We start from the raw sequence: 16,824 nt of genomic DNA on the forward strand, positions 1-16,824 counted from the left end.
TGAAAAGATGCTCAACATCACTAATTATTAGAGAAATGCAAATCAAGACTACAATGAGGTATCACCTCACACCAGTTAGAATGGGCATCATCAGAAAATCTACAAACAACAAATGCTGGAGAGGGTGTGGAGAAAAGGGACCCCTCTTGCACTGTTGGTGGGAATGTAAATTGATACAGCCACTATAGAGAACAGTATGGAGGTTCCTTAAAAAACGAAAAATAGAATTACCATATGACCCAGCAATCCCACTACTGGGCATATACCCAGAGAAAACCATAATTCAAAAAGACACATGCACCCCAATGTTCATTGCAGCACTATTTACAATAGCCAGGTCATGGAAGCAACCTAAATGCCCACAGACAGATGAATGTATAGAGAAGATGTGGTACCTATATACAATGGAATATTACTCAGCCATAAAAAGGAATGAAATTGGGTCATTTGTAGAGACGTGGATGAATCTAGAGACTGTCATACAGAGTGAAGTAAGTCAGAAAGAGAAAAACAGATATTGTATATTAACGCATATACATGGAACCTAGAAAAATGGTACAGATGAACCAGTTGGCAGGCAGAAATTGAGACACAGATGTAGAAAACAAACGTATGGACACCAAGGGGGGAAAGCAGTGGGGAGGTGGGGGTGGTGCTGTGATGAACTGGGAGATTGGGATTGATATATATACACTAATATTCATAAAATGGATAACTAATAAGAACGTGCTGTGTAAGAAAATAAATAAAATAAAATTCAAAAAAAAAACTATCATTTTCGGACTTCCCTGGTGGTTCATGGTCAAGGATCTGCCTTTCAACACAGGGGACATGGGTTCAATCCCTGGTTGGGGAACTAAGATCCCAAATGCCATGGATCAACTAAGCCTGCATGCTCTAGAGCCTGTGTGACACAACTAGAGAGCCCACGTGCTGCAACTATGAGCCCGCGCACAGTAGAGCCTGCGCGCCACAACTAGAAAGAAGCCCGCATGCCGTGATGAAGAGCCTGTGCACCACAACTAGAGAGCACACACACTGCAACTACTGAGCCCACACACTCTAGAGCCCACGCGCCACAGCTAGAGAGAAGCCCACATGCCACAACTAAAAATCCTGCATGCCGCAAAGAAGATCCTGCGTGCTGCAACTAAGACCCAACGCAGCCAAATGAATAAATAAATAAAAGTTTTTTTAATTATCATTTTATATGTAACCAAAACTACTAGAAACATATAAGAGTTAAGGGAAACATCTCTATGAAAAGTATTCAAGGAAGGTAGGATATGTTTTTATTGAGGGGGAAAAGAAAAAAAAGAGTAATTTTGTCCTAAAGTAGTTGTTTGGAGGTCGTTTAAAGATTGTTCCAGAGAAAGAGGAAAGTGAAAGGACAAAAAGGTGAATTGATATAGAAAGTTGTAAAGGGTCTGTGGGGAAAACAAAGAGTGAGAGAAATTTATCTCATGTGGTGAAGGTAGTTAAGATTGAATGGATTTATTATAAGGTTTTAAAATGAGCTCTATTTATTTATTTAAATTAATTTATTTATTTTTGGCTGTGTTGGGTCTTCGTTGCAGTGCGCAGGCTTCTCATTGCAGTGGCTTCCCTTGTTGCCGCATGCAGGCTCTAGGTGCATGGGCTTCAGTAGCTGCAGCTCGCGGGCTCAGTAGTTGTGGCTCGCGGGCTCTAGAGCGCAGGCTCAGTAGTTGTGGCACACGGGCTTAGTTGCTCCGCGGCATGTGGGATCTTCCTGGACCAGGGGTTGAACCCGTGTCCCCTGCATAGGCAGGCAGATTCTTAACCACTGTGCTACCAAGGAAGTCCTAAAATGAGCTTTAATATCAATAGTGTACACATGCAACTAGAACTAGGTTCTTTTCTCTCTTAAAAGAACAAAGATTATTGGACTACTGGTCTGCTCTTAAGAGGCTGTAACAGATTTCTCTTTACCTTTTAAGTAATCCACCTAAGAAAACAAAAATTCTGTGTCCATTGGAATAATTTCTGGTGCTTTACCATGTCTTTATTTAAGAGAACTGAGTCTTCCTTTTTTAAAAAGTGACCTGTGATCTATTTAATCAAGTGTTCAAACCTTTTGACATTTTGACAACTTTTGATATTTTGCCTTCCCCAAATGAAATCCTAAATAAAATCTTGATCTTGAAAATCTCAAAGGATCTGTTCTTTCATCTTTTAAAAAGAGAGATGTTTGAGATAATTAAGTTTATTTGACACGTTAAACTGCATGGGAAACACTGTCAAATAAGAAGTGATGCTTAACCTTCCCTAGATTATATTTGTATGAGTAAATGTTATTAATATAAGTACTTCAGAAATTATTGGGTTGGCCAGAAGGTTCGTTTGGGTTCTTCCATAATATGTTATGGAAAAACCCGAATGAACTTTTTGGCAACCCAATATACACAGTTCCTAGAAATTTGTCAATGCCCCTGAAGTCTTTGATATATCCTGATACAATGTTATGAATCATAATTCCAGTTATTATCTTAAAATGTGTTATGTCACAGAAACCAAATTTCTCATCAACTGTATTATTTTTATAATGAACTCTCATCAGATCTTTAACCACGGCCATTTTAAGTATTTTGTCATTCACAAATAGTTATTGTCTTATTCTCATGCTTTCTTGAAAGCTCTTACAATCAGCTACAAACCAGAATGCTTCATCTTCAACAAAGGCACTGTTTTAGAGACCCATAGAGAGGACTATGACAAGTAATCTGAGATACAAGCTTCTGATGGCATTGCTTAAATAACTTCAAGGTCATACCACTGGACTGAGCAAGGAGTCCAGAACTCTAGGGAAGAGGCTGATGGATTCATAAAATTGATAACCCAAGATCAAGCAGAAAGAGAATTAACTACATGTGACCAAATCAACTGATGAAGAATAATTATTTTAATAGTTTTTTTCTTTGTTTGGAACATTGCTGGTTCTTTAATGTTCTATTTTCTGGAGATAACGTACCCGCTTTCTCTCTTCTCTTAAGCTATCTATAACTCAAACAACTTCGTAGATTATACCTTTGTAAACAAAAATAAAACATATATCTTTTTCTCCCTGCCTGAACCCTCTAGATTTTGGAAACTCTTATTTCATATTCTTATTTTCATGGCAATACAGTTATTCTCATAAGTTCTCTTTGTATCAGGACACAATTGGAAACATTGGTTATATTATCAAGGCTTGGACTGAAATGCTGCATTTGAGAATGATGTGCATAGAATTAGATACGACCAGACAGTTTTAAGGAACTATGTGGTTGATATAAAGAGCCAGTGTTTACAAAGCCCTCTTGGAAGTTAGCCTGGAACTTAACTTACAGGTTACCAGCCTTACAAGTGACTAAGGAAGGTCACTGGTGGCAAGTTCAGGAACTTTAAAACAGTTAGGGGACCTCAAGAAGAGAGGAATTCACCCAAACTGATAGATTACTGCAGGTGAAGTCTGGTGGTGAGTTATTGGCTTGGCTTTCTGGCCTCAAGAGAGTTTTAAGTCCAGCAAAGAAAAATTGAAAAGGTCTATGTGGTCAGTTATCATTCTTGCTGCCTTTATGTAAGTAATTAGGCCAAATTTAATTATATTAGACTTATTTTATAAATAAGGATAATCTTACTTTGCTATCATTGATCAAAATGGGGGTGACTGTACAGAGAAATTTTAAGATTGCATAGAGAAATTTTTTTCAATAGAAAACTACAACCCAGGACTTCCCTGGTGGCACAGCGGTTAAGAATCTGCCTGCCAATGCAGAGGACACAGGTTCGATCCCTGGTCTGGGAAGATCCCACATGCCACGGAGCAACTAAGTCCGTGTGCCACAACTACTGAGCCTGTGCTCTAGAGCCCACAAGCCACAACTACTGAGCTCAAGAGCCACAACTACTGAAGCCCGCACGACTAGAGCCCGTGCTCCACCACAAGAGAAGCCACTACAATGAGAAGCCCATGCACCACAACGAAAGAGTAGCCCCCGCTCGCCACAACTAGAGAAAGCCCGCGTGCAGCAACGAAGACCCAACACAGCCAAAAATAAATAAACACATAAAATTTATTTTAAAAGCCCAATAGAACATTCCATACCTTCCCACTGAAGCCCTAAACTGACCACCACCACCCTTGCTAAATTTGATATATAAACCTTTTATCACTGACTATTGAGCACTTCCTCATGTATACCATGCAAGCCTAAATAAACTTTGTCTTTTCTCCTCTTAATCTGTCTACTGTCACAATCTGTAGGCACCAACCACTGGACCCAAGTTGGAAAAGTTTTCTTTCAACAACATCAAGCAATGAAACAGGAACAAAATTTAAAAATAAAAGCAATGAAACAGAAAAGATATTCTTAATACAGTCTAGTTAATAAAAATAACCTCAACACTCTGAAGACAACGAACACCCTGGAGAGTAATATTCGGCTCTAGTGGGCTCTTCACTAATTTATAAAGCCTAACTGACAAACCAGTGAATGCTTCACTACCCTAGCCATTTGTCATCCATTTTGTTTACTTCTCAATTTCATATCTTTAGCCTTCTCCTTTAACTGAAAATTTCAATCCACAACATGAACTTGTAAAGCCTTTTAACAGAGAAAAACAGATTTTATTTACGATCTTATTCTTTCATGCTGATAGCCCAGAAGGGCAGAGCCTGAGGCAAAACTCATTTAGGGTGTGTGGTATGGGCATCCCCCAGTACTCTCTTCATAAAGCATCACTCCCATGGTCCCTCCAGGGCAGCTTTCCCAACTGTCCCACCTAGGGGATAAGCCTACTAATAAATAAAACTTATTTTTCATTCTCTGCTTCCTTCCACGTGCCACACGCGCACACACACACACACACACACATCTCAAATCCATTTTGTTTTTACATGTAGTTGCTGATGTTTAAACAGGACTTAGGTATTTTAGCATTATACCGAAAAAGAAAAATGAACATTTGTTCCCTTGTTTTTCTTTGCTCCTTAGACGTAGTGCCAATCTCTGCAAAGTTTATGGTGAACTAAGGACTGAAAAGAGGGAGCAGAGAACATAAAGCCAATAGGTCTTTTATTTGTCTGTCTCACTTGTGCTCCATGCATGGAATATAGCTGCCTGTTTTACTATTAAGGGTCTGTAAAACATGGGTGGTATCTGAATCTCCTGGCCATTCAGACAACTGAAATAACAGCAAGGAAATGCCAGGAATAAGAGTACTGTTTTATAGAAATCCACTTGTGGCCTTCATATACATTTTATCCAAAGACCTTTCCAGATGTAGACATTACTGTCAGAGAAGAATTAAAGATGTCGGCAGAGAAAGAAAGAGAAATTTGTAGCCAATTTGAAAAAGAGGACAAGGCCTCCAAAGTTGGCAGGGTTTGCTGAAAGGGTGGTTTTAATTCCCATCAATGTCAAATTCCCAAAGTTAAATAGTAAGAGAAACACACAGGTTGCCTGGAGTTTCTATATATAATGGATAAAAGAAAATTTTAAATCATCAACAAATGGAGAAAGGTGCTTTCTGTTAAAGGGATGATTTGTTTTATTTATAATCTACTAAACTTGAACTTGAAAATAACAACATAATCAAATGTGATTATTCACACTGAAATCTAGGGCTTTATTCCAGGAAAATGAAGAGGCTAATTTTGGGGATCCAGACATGTAGTCTGCCTCTGGAACTCTACCAGTAGACCCCAAGATATTGACATAGAACAGAAAGAAGACAAAAAGAGGGGTATCTGACAAAACAAAGACCCCAAAGCTATGAGTATTTCACTTATCTACATTACAAATTAAAATGTTTAGTTATTCATTTATCAAGTGCTTGAGTACCCCTGCTGTTCAAGCCAGAGAGCTTGATGATAAAGACCATGGGGTCTTTCAAGGGTCTTAGACACAACTGGGATAGAAATCCTGCAGTGTTCAGCTACACCCCCATATGCCAAGTTCCTTTGGCACATATCTTCCCAAAATTTTAATTTCCCAGGTTGCCTTTCCTAACTTAAGCTAACAATGCTTTTCACCAAGCCTTCTGGAATTTATCCAGTTGTTGATAAAGTCTCCTACACCCTTAGCATACTCGAAACTTCTTTCTTCTCCAAAGAACCTCAAAGACACACACCCCCTCAACTCTCTCTGCCCCAATTAAAGCAACAAACCAATTAACTTTGTAGATAACTTAAGTCTCCAGGTAACACCTCTTAGAAAGAAGTGTCTTGAATGATGGATACGAATATTTTGGTCAATGAAGAGGTGAGCTCAACCATAAGGTGACAAAAAAAAAAAAAAGCTTTCTCTTAGAAGTCCACTTAGATTGTTCTCTGAGAGACTGACCAGTTCCGAATGCCAGGACAAAAGAGAAACATCTGTATAGCATCAATGCTGAATCCTAGTCACTCTCCAAATTCTGCCATGTAAAGAGGACTGTCCTGGGAGTTGGCTGGTTTCCTCTATAACTCCTATTTTTCTTGAACTCCAATAGCAGTCACCTGGAATTTTAATAACATGTAGTCACGCTTATATAGATAAGGTGGTATCTGTGAAAAAGCCAATACATGACAAATTCCTTTTCCAAAACTGAAAATTTTAGTTAGTGCTTTAGGATATTGAAAAAAGATATTAAAAAGCTGCATATGACTTAGCTTCTTACAAGACTGTCATCATTGTGTCTAAAAGCTTATTCCACTGCAGATGGACATGGCTCTCAAAGACAAATAACTAAAACCTAACTTTATAAAGAGGAAAGTCTTACTTGTACATTACTTATGCAAATGCTTATGTTTAATTTAAAAAACACTAACTCTGTAACTGGTCTCTTCTTTCAGCTGTGGAGGACCCTTGTAATATATTCTGTATCCACTGGATCTAAATACAAATCCCTGAAGTAAATGACTTTCCTAAAGGAGTAAAGAGAATTAACACTTTACCACATAGCAGGATTTTAATATAATAATAGCTATAATTATTAAATACAAACCATATGCCAAGCACTATTTAGGAGTTTTACAAATAGTATCACATATATTATATTACTAATTCTAGCTGAATTATAAATATTTTTCTTATTCTGTATATGAAGAAACTGAGGCTCAGAAAGATTAAGCAACTCACCCAACTTAACTAGTAAACTGTACTGGGAATTTTAACTAAAGTCTTTCTGCCTCCTAAATCCTATTATTTCCAGAGTAATAAATTGTCTCCTAAAATGCATAAACTCACTAAAATGGTCCAAACCTCATTTTCAGTAACCAACAGAATGATTTCTTCTTTTAAGCAGGAAGATGGGAATTGCTGACATTTCTTTGTACTTATTGTTCCCCAAATATCCCAGGATCTTTTACATCTCAATGTTCTGGCTCAAGGTGCTTCTGGTTGTGATATACTCTACAACCCCTATCTTTTCTCCAACTCCTTTAGAACACAGTGCAGGAAACTAGTGGTTTCCTCCTGTTTATCTACATAGTACCATTTTATATCTGTTATGGGTGATTAAAACTACAGATTAAGGAGTCAAAATAACCTGTGTTCAGTACTAACTCTTTCCACTTCCCTAAGTAAGATCTTGGGCAAGTTAGTCATCCACTCTAAGCCTCAATTTTGTCATTTCTGGTATAGAGATAAGATTATCTCCCCTGCTGGATTGTAGTGAGGATTAAATGAGGAACTCGGAACAAAATATCCTATGTATCCTCTATAGCACACTTTTCCAGGCTATCAGATTCTAGTCCAGTTAAATGACTTGGAGCTACTTAGCAACTCTTCATAAGTGGTATACTACTGATAGATATGTAAATCACGTCCTGTCAAATAGTAATTTAATTGACATTCCCCCTCCTGTGGGGAAAAATCTAGTTTTGCCTAGTCTCAATTTACAATTCATACCATGTCTTTACATCACATTAATTTGTGCTGCTTTGATTTTTCCTTTGAATGGGTTGTGTCTGCCTGGCTGTCTCACATAATATGAGTAAAATTAATTCTTTAATGTGTGTTCATTTTTGTTTCTGTAGGAGGGTAACAATTTGACTTTTTTGGAAAATTACATTTTAACAGTACTATCATCATCATTATCACAACAACTCCCAATCTTGATCTTTTCTAAACTCCATATTCCTTATATTCAAGCCCACTAGAATATTCACTTGAATGTCCCAATAAATGGTTTTCTTTACTTAGAAAACTTGTTCCTCGTTATAGTAAGTAGCCAGTCTCCAAGATGACCCGCAATGATCCTGTCTCTCCAGACTTTTTTGAAGAGTCTAGGGTGGCTGTTTTGCAAGATTATTCATTAGAGTAGGTTTATGTTTTTTGGGCAGAAATATCATATATGAGGCAGAGATGTCAATTTGTCTATTGACGATGCTGAGTTTGATCATTTGATTAAGGTGGTATCCATTATTGACTCTCAATGCTTCTGTTGCTGGGCATTCTCATCCACCAAAGCTACCTAGCATCTATTTCTCCACCTCTGACTATATTTATCCCAAATCTTTTCTAGCCTCTCCAGACTCCAAATCCTCCTTCCTACTCCTCAGTCTCTGCAGGGAATCTATGTCCTACTTCATTACTAAAATCCAAAAATGACTCCCTCAACCTCATCTCTACTTCTGATTTTCCTTACAGATATAACAACCAAATGCAATGTTGTGGTCTATGATCAGATCCTGGTTTGAATAAACCAGCAATAAAAGACATTTCTGGGGGCAATTAGGGGACCATTGAATATTAAGGAATTATTGTTACTTGTGTTGGTCATATAATCATATTGTGTTATGTAGTTTAGAGACACACACTAAAGTTAAAGTGAAATATCATGGCATATACTTTAAAGTACTCCAGAAAAGAAAAAAAAAAGGAAAGAAAATATAAAAAAATATTAACAATTGATAAATTAGGTGAAGGGTTACTATTCTCTACTTTTCTTACGTTTGAACATTTTCATAATAACTCAAAGTTTTGTTTCTATCTTTAAAAAAACTGAAGCACAGATTAAGTGACTGGCTCAAGATCACAAGCCGTAAATGGGATTTAATCAACTAGGGTTCTAACCCAGTCAAGGCTCCAAGTCCGGGCCCTCAGCTTCTTGTGCTACACTGCCTCTTGTTCCATGGATCACAGTTTGTGAGCCACTAGTACTTGGGGTGGAGGAAAAAAGAAGATAGAGGCACAGCAGAGATTAACAAATTAATATATGTAAAGCACTTAAAACAGTGCCTGGCATATAGTAAGAACTATGTAAGTGTTAACTATTATAGACCACCTGTTCCACAGAAAACTATTACGGTTGCTATGGTGTGGGGGGTCGGGGAGAAGAGCTTCCATGGACTGAATAAGTTTGAGAAACCCTAAGTCAAAGAAAGTCAAACATGTTTCTCTGTGCAGAATGTCTTTGTGTCTTTAATATGTTAACACCCATTTCCAAGAAAGAAATCTAGTATGTGGCATTTTCCAATTCTAATTGATCACTAAATGCTTTATTTTTCTACCAAAAAAATAACCTGAGGGACTGATATTCTGTGGGACAAGCTTTAGGATTCCCTGATTTACATGAAGAAATCAGGTTCTCCACAATAAGGGAACATTTTGTTTCAATGGTTAGAGAAAAAGAATCAAATGATAAATCCATAACATTTTCCTGGACAAACACAATGTTCACTTTCAAATGTTTGTTATCAGTATGCCTAACAGTCTTTCTGAAGTTTGCTAACATGTATGACTACTGGCTCCATCTATGTCCCTCTCCAAGGTTGAGTATCATGAGATCTCATGTCGTCTACCTGAGATTCAAGTCTTCTCTCTTCTACCTGTGCACCATGAGAACTCTCCTCCCTGCTGATAAGTCAGTCCACTGCCCTCTCCTCTCCCCACACAAAACAGGTCTCTTATAAAAAAGGAAAGTATAATTTTGATGTGCTAAGAGAATGAGATGGCAATCCTCACCATCTAACGGGTGAGCACCCCCCTCCTCACTTCCTGCAATGCAGTTCTCATAAAAGCAAAGTCTTTATTGTAAATTTTGAATCTTTTCCTCTTACAACATGACAGCACATAAGTGATATATAATTTGTTATATTTTTTGTTTGCTGTTGATATAATTTGTTTCCAAGTCTTATTTTTGCTTTGTTTGAAGAAAAACATAATCAAGGAGAACATTTGTCAAATTTCAAAGGAACCTAACAGAATACATGTAAGAGTGGAATTTAAGAATTTTAAGGTGAGAAGTCATTTAGCAATCTGAATTACCGACCCATGGGTATGGTATTTTAGGTATTTTAAGAATCATTAATGTTTTAAATATACAAAGTCGTTAAAATCCATGGTAGCCCACATTCTACTTCTTATCAAATTGCCATATTTATGGAATATAATCAAACATACAGAAAAAAATGACCAAGTTTAAGAAAAGATTTTATAAATGTGTACCTAACAAAAACAAATGTCACAAAGACGTAACAAAAGGCCTGGATTATAACTAAAATCAACTCAAATATTAAATATTTAACACACATCCTGGAGCTGTCGGCATGCGGGTGGCCTGGCCGGGGCTCCGACTGTAGCTGTGTCAGCCTGTTACGACGCCGTCTCGTACCAACCTGGATACTGGAATCCCCAGTAGTAAAGTGAAATACTCAAGGCTCTCCAATACAGACGATGGCTACATTGACCTTCAGTTTAAGAAAAGCCCTCCTGGGCTTCCCTGGTGGCGCAGTGGTTAAGAATCCATCTGCCAATGCAGGGGACATGGGTTTGAGCCCTGGTCCGTGAAGATCCCACACGCCTTGGAGCAACTAAGCCCGTGCGCCCCAACTACTGAGCCTGCACTCTAGAGCCTGCGAGCCACAACTACTGAGCCTGAGTGCCACAACTACTGAAGCCCACGTGCCTAGAGCCCATGCTCCACAACAAGAAAAGGCCGGCAACAAAGAGGAGCCCCCGCTAGCCGCAACTAGAGAAAGCCCACGTGCAACAACAGAGACCCAACGCAGCCAAAAATAAAAATAAATAAAATAAATAAATTTATAAAGTTTCCTTCTAGCTCTTCTTTATATGCATATATGATTTGTGATTCTAGTTATAGTCAGAGTATAAATATATATTAAAGCAAAGTAAACATTTAGACACTTAAGACTCTTTGGCAACTGCAATTAGATTCTATTCTGATATATTGTCTGTCATGAAAGATATTTAATAACACTTTCACACAATCAAGCAGTCCCTAGAATTTTCAGAAATAAACCACCAAATCAAAAAGTAACAGCAATACACCCATTACAATGGACAAAATCCAGAACACTGACACACCAAATGCTGGCAAAGACGTGAAGTGATGTAAAATTTCAGTCACTGCTGTTAGAAATGCAAAATACTACAGCCTCTCTGAAAGACAGTTTGACGGTTTCTTACAATACCAAACATACTCCAAAACAAACAAACAAACAAAAGAAAACATACTTTTAACCATACGATCCAGCAACTGCACTCCTTGGTATTTACCCAAATGAGCTGAAAACTTATGTCCACACAGAAAACTGCACAAGGATATTTATAGTAGCTTTATTCATAATTGCCAAAACTTGGAAGCAACGAATATGTCCTTCAGCAGCTGAATGGATAAACTGTGGCACATCCACACAATGCAATATTATTCAATACAAAAAAGAAATGAGCTTTCAAGCCATGAAAAGACATGGAGGAAACTTAAATGAATATTACTAAGTGAAAGAAGCCAATCTGAAAAGGCTATGCACTCTATGATTCCAATTATAAGACATTCTAGAAAAGGCAAAACCATGGAGACAAAAATAAATAAATAAAATTTAAAAACAGTGGTTGCCAAGGAGAAGAGGCAGGGAGAGATGAACAAGTGAGCCCTAATGTAAACTATGGTCTCTGGGTGATAATGATGTGCCAGTGTAGGTTCATCTATTGTAACAAATGTACCGTTCTGGAGGGGATATGGAGAATAGAGGAGGCTGTGCCTATGTGGGAGCAGGAAGTATATGAGAAATCTCTGTACTTTCTGCTGTAAACTTAAAACTGCTCTAAAAAATTAAGTCTATTTACATTTTTAAAAAAGTAACAGTACTGGGGCTTCCCTGGTGGCGCAGTGGTTGAGAATCTGCCTGCCAATGCAGGGGACACGGGTTTGAGCCCTGGTCTGGGAAGATCCCACATGCCGCAGAGCAACTGGGCCCGTGAGCCACAACTACTGAGCCTGGGCGTCTGGAGCCTCTGCTCCGCAACAAGAGAGGCCGCGATAGTGAGAGGCCCGCGCACCGCGATGAAGAGTGGCCCCCACTCGCCGCAACTGGAGAAAGCCCTCACACAGAAACGAAGACCCAACACAGCCAAAAATAAACATAATAAATAAATAATAAACAAAAAATTTAAAAAAAAAAGTAACAGTACTGTGTTTCAGTGATCTTAGCTACTATAAAGAAAATTAAATGCACGTTTTCATATCAGGAGACATACGTGGTCAAAAGAAAAATTTTAGTCTCTTTTTTTTTTGGCTGCATTGGGTCTTTGTTGCTGCACACGGGCTTTTTTTTCCTCTAGTTGCAGCGAGCGGGGGCTACTCTTCGTTGTGGTGCGTGGGCTTCTCATTGCAGTGGCTTCTCTTGTCGCGGAGCACAGGCCCTAGGTGCGTGGGCTTCAGTAGTTGTGGCTCTCGGGTTCTAGAGCGCAAGCTCAGTAGTTGTGGCGCATGGGCTTAGTTGCGCCGCGGGATGTGGGAACTTCCCAGACCAGTGCTCGAACCCGTGACCCCTGCATTGGCAGGCGGATTCTTAACCACTGAGCCACCAGGGAAGTCCCTTAGTCTTGTTTTTTAAGGGGAACGGAAGACAGAGTTGTTTCACCAGAGCAGACACTGTTACCTACTTCTTTAGTCAAAAGATAAGAACAAGCCAGTATCGCCACTCAAACACATGTCCAACTTCCGTTCTGTTTACTGCTTGCTCTCCCTGTGCAAAGAACAACTTGGATTTGGTAGACTTCAGAATGAGGACATTCCACAGGTTTTGATTATGTGAATCTGAAAATGTCAAATTCATTAGCTAAAAGATTCTGATGGCTATTAATTTCTCAAGAAGCAGTTTATACATAAACTAAACAGTAAGCATGAAGATTAATTTCCTCTTCAAAAATGAATAACAATTTATGTCTCCCTTAAATTCATATGTTGAAGCCCTAACCTCCAATGCGATGATCTGCAGATGGGGCCTTTGGGAGGTAATTAAGGTTAGATGAGGTGATGAGGGTAGGGCCCTCATAATGAAATTAGTGCCTTTATAAGACAAGACACCAGAGTTTATCCTCTCTCTCCCTGCATGCATGCACAAAGAACAGGTTATGTGAGCACACAGTTAAATGGCAGTGCCTATAAGCCAAAAGAGGACTCAGAATGAAACCTACCTTGCTGGCACCTTGATCTTAGACTTCCCAGGCTCCAGAACTGTGAGAAATAAATTTCTATTGTTTAAGTCTACCAGTTTATGGTATTTTGTTATGGCAGCCAAAGCAGGCTAAGACATAGTGGAAACTAAAAGCAATTCTAATGGCTTGCCCCAATTAGAGCCTGATCCAAACCAATGACTCAGGCCCAATACTTCTAGATTTATACCCATTAATTTTTTTTTTAAATTCTTTAATTTATTTTTGGCTGTGTTGGGTCTTCATTGCTGCGCGTGGACTTTTTTCTCTAGCTGCAGCAAGTGGGGGTTACTCTTCGTTGTGGTGCGCGGGCTTCTCATTGTGGTGGCTTCTCTTGTTGTGGAGCACTGGCTCTAGGCATGTGGGCTTCAGTAGTTGTGGTACACGGACTCAGTAGTTGTGGCTCTCGGGCTCTAGGGCACAGGCTCAGTAGTTGTGGCGCACAGGCTTAGTTGCTCCACGGCATGTGGGTTCTTCCCAGACCAGGGCTCAAACCCGTGTCTCCTGCATTGGCAGGCAGATTCTTAACCACTGCGCCACCAGGGAAGTCCCCCCATTAATTTTTTAAGTAAGTTTACTATCAATGAATACAAATTCACAATAGGAGAGAAAATAAAAGCAATAGGTAGTATACTATGGGAATCAAAATTCAGTATTTCATACTGTGGAAAAATCTTTAAAATTCAGGATCCATCTCCCATCTTGTGGATCATACAGCTTACTTTGCTTCCTTCTGCTGCACTCATGTGACCATTTTGTTGTTTAGTGAAAGTCTGAGCTGAGTAAGTAGCAACAGAATGTTGTGAAATTCAAACAGATTAAATTTGATCCTTCTAAACAACTTTAATGATGAAAATGAAGTCTTATCATTTGGTGGGTCGGGTGTTTTAAACTAGTAAACTTCAGGCTCCGTGTGAAATTCACAGTGTCTTACACGATTCATATTCCCCCGAGTACTTAGCAGGACACTTTGCACATAGTTAAATGAATATAGGAATGAACGAAAGAAAAATGTCTACCACCATACTTGTTTCATGACCTGATTAAAATAAACACTTCAATTCTGCATTACCTATCATCCAGTCTACCTACCTAGTCAGAGAAAATTAATGACTATGACTAACCTGATGGAGTGTTAAAAGGGTTTACAATTTAATAATGAAAAAATCTTGACAGATATTCTATGAAAAGTGGTGTTTTCTGTTTTCAAATCCACTAATCAAGCCAGCTTTCAAATCTTAATATTCTAAATGCCTGAAAGAACAGCCTAGTATCTGCTTCTGCAAAGATCTCTTGAGGCTAGATATCTTGGAAGCAGTTTGCTGCTTTCTATATTACCCTAGTCTAATTTCAGAACATTATATTAGGATTATATTAAATTACACTGTTACTCAACAAAAAGATCTACAATTTTAGTGATTCTAGAACAAATTAAGATGGTTACTTCAGAAATCATGCAAAGTCAATAGTGATTCTATGTATTTGATTCTAATCATTTTCCTCCAAACAGATGTTTACCCCCATCTTAACCTTCTCCTACATAGGTAATATACAATCTTTGGCCAGATGTCTATAAGGGATCTTTAAAAGTAATTATACTTAATAGTATCTCTGGAATTGCTCCACATTTGTTTATTTTAATCAAATTCAAGTTGCATAAAACTGCAAAAGGGGAAAAAATTAAATTTCACAAACTTTTGAAAGATAATAAAATAGCCACAAAGCTATAAAAAATAGGAGGGAAACAGAACCAAAAAAACAGACTAAGAATTTAAGATTCTGTCTTCAGGCCAAATCTTTAGAATACTTCTTGCATTGGCCCAGATTCCTCCAAAAAAATAATCCCATGTCATTGTTAAACACCAAAAATTACCAAGTTTTCTAATGTCATAATATGAAACATTATAAGCCAAGACCTGGTCATTTTCTGTATTAAATAAGGCTATAGGGATTTCTCTGGTGGCGTGGAGGATAAGATTCCGCACTCCCAACGCAGGGGGCCCAGGTTCGATCCCTGGTCAGGGAACTAGTTACCACATGCGTGCCGAAACTAAGAGTTCACATGCCACAGCTAAGGAGCCCGTGAGCTGCAACTAAGGAGCCCACCTGCCACAACAAAGACCTGGCAAAACCAAATAAATAAATAAATAAATAAATAAATATTTTTTTAAAAGGCTATAAACCTAATTATTATCTCCTACATTTCTTCTTGTGCAGTCTGTTATTAAAGTGGTAACAAATATAATTTTCAAGTCCAAAACACTCTACAGAACACATTATAAGAAAAAAATTGTAAAGTTAAATAAGGGTTCAAAAAACACTAATTTTCCAGTTTGTACCTATATAATGAAGAAAACATAGTAAGTTAATAAAAGAAACAAAGGAAGCAGTAGCACTGCCAATTTTGGACTGCTTCTTAGATACCAAGATGAAAAAAATTCATGCAAAATAGGTAGGTAAACCAATGTTCACAGCAGCATTATTTATAATTGGCAAGGTATGGAAGTAACCTAAGTGCCCACCAACAGATGAATGGATAAAGAAGATGTGGTATATACATATGTGTGTGTGTCTACACACACACACACACACACACACACACACATACACACACACACACTGCAATACCACTCAGCCATAAAAAAGAATGAAATTTTGCCATTTACAGCAACACAGATGGACTTGGAGGGCATTATGCTAAGTGAAATAAGTCAGACGGAGAAAGTGCAATCTAAAAAATAGAACAAACTAGTGAATAAAACAAAAAAGAAGCAGATTCACAGATACAGAGAATAAACTAGTTGTTACCAGTGGTGTGGGGGAAAAGGGGCAAAATTAGGGTAGTGGGGAAAAAAAGGGGGTATTATGGGATTATATGAAATCGTATGTGAAACTTTTGAAAACTGTAAAGAACTATAGAATTTAAAGGACCTTTCATTCAATAAAAGAAAAATAAAAAACAACGTGCATGTGCGCGCGCGCGCGCGCACACACACACACACACACACACACACACACACACAAACCAGGTAGGTAAAGAAAGGTAAAGCAAACTCATCAATCACCCCTCCCCTCAAAATAAGGCTAGGTTGGTTTAATTCTAAGAAACAATGACCAATTGGATATATTTACGTAACACTTTAATGCTTCTATAAATGACTAAACTCAAGAATTTAACACATTTTAAACGATTACAAATGTTTATCTCGAGTATTATAATTAAAGATAGAAAATATATTTCTGAGTAAACCCAGGATTTTCTCTACTAAAAATCTTTTAGGCTTAGGATTCCCTCTATTCACTGGAGAAGCAAAGAGTGATTTGGATCTGTTGTTAAGTGGCTATTTATGCCACAAGGAGAGCACCTAATGTCCAGGGT

General features: G+C 38.2%; 1 protein-coding gene across 4 annotated transcripts in view; it reads right to left on the reverse strand.

Annotated features, from left to right (window-relative positions):
• The window catches only part of COMMD1 (copper metabolism domain containing 1), a 148,416-nt gene that overhangs the window by 106,287 nt on the left and 25,305 nt on the right, over positions 1 to 16,824 (reverse strand). The window lies entirely within an intron of this gene.

The sequence above is a fragment of the Balaenoptera physalus genome, assembly GCF_965194825.1.
Source record: "Balaenoptera physalus genome assembly, chromosome: 15".
NCBI lineage: Eukaryota > Metazoa > Chordata > Mammalia > Artiodactyla > Balaenopteridae > Balaenoptera > Balaenoptera physalus.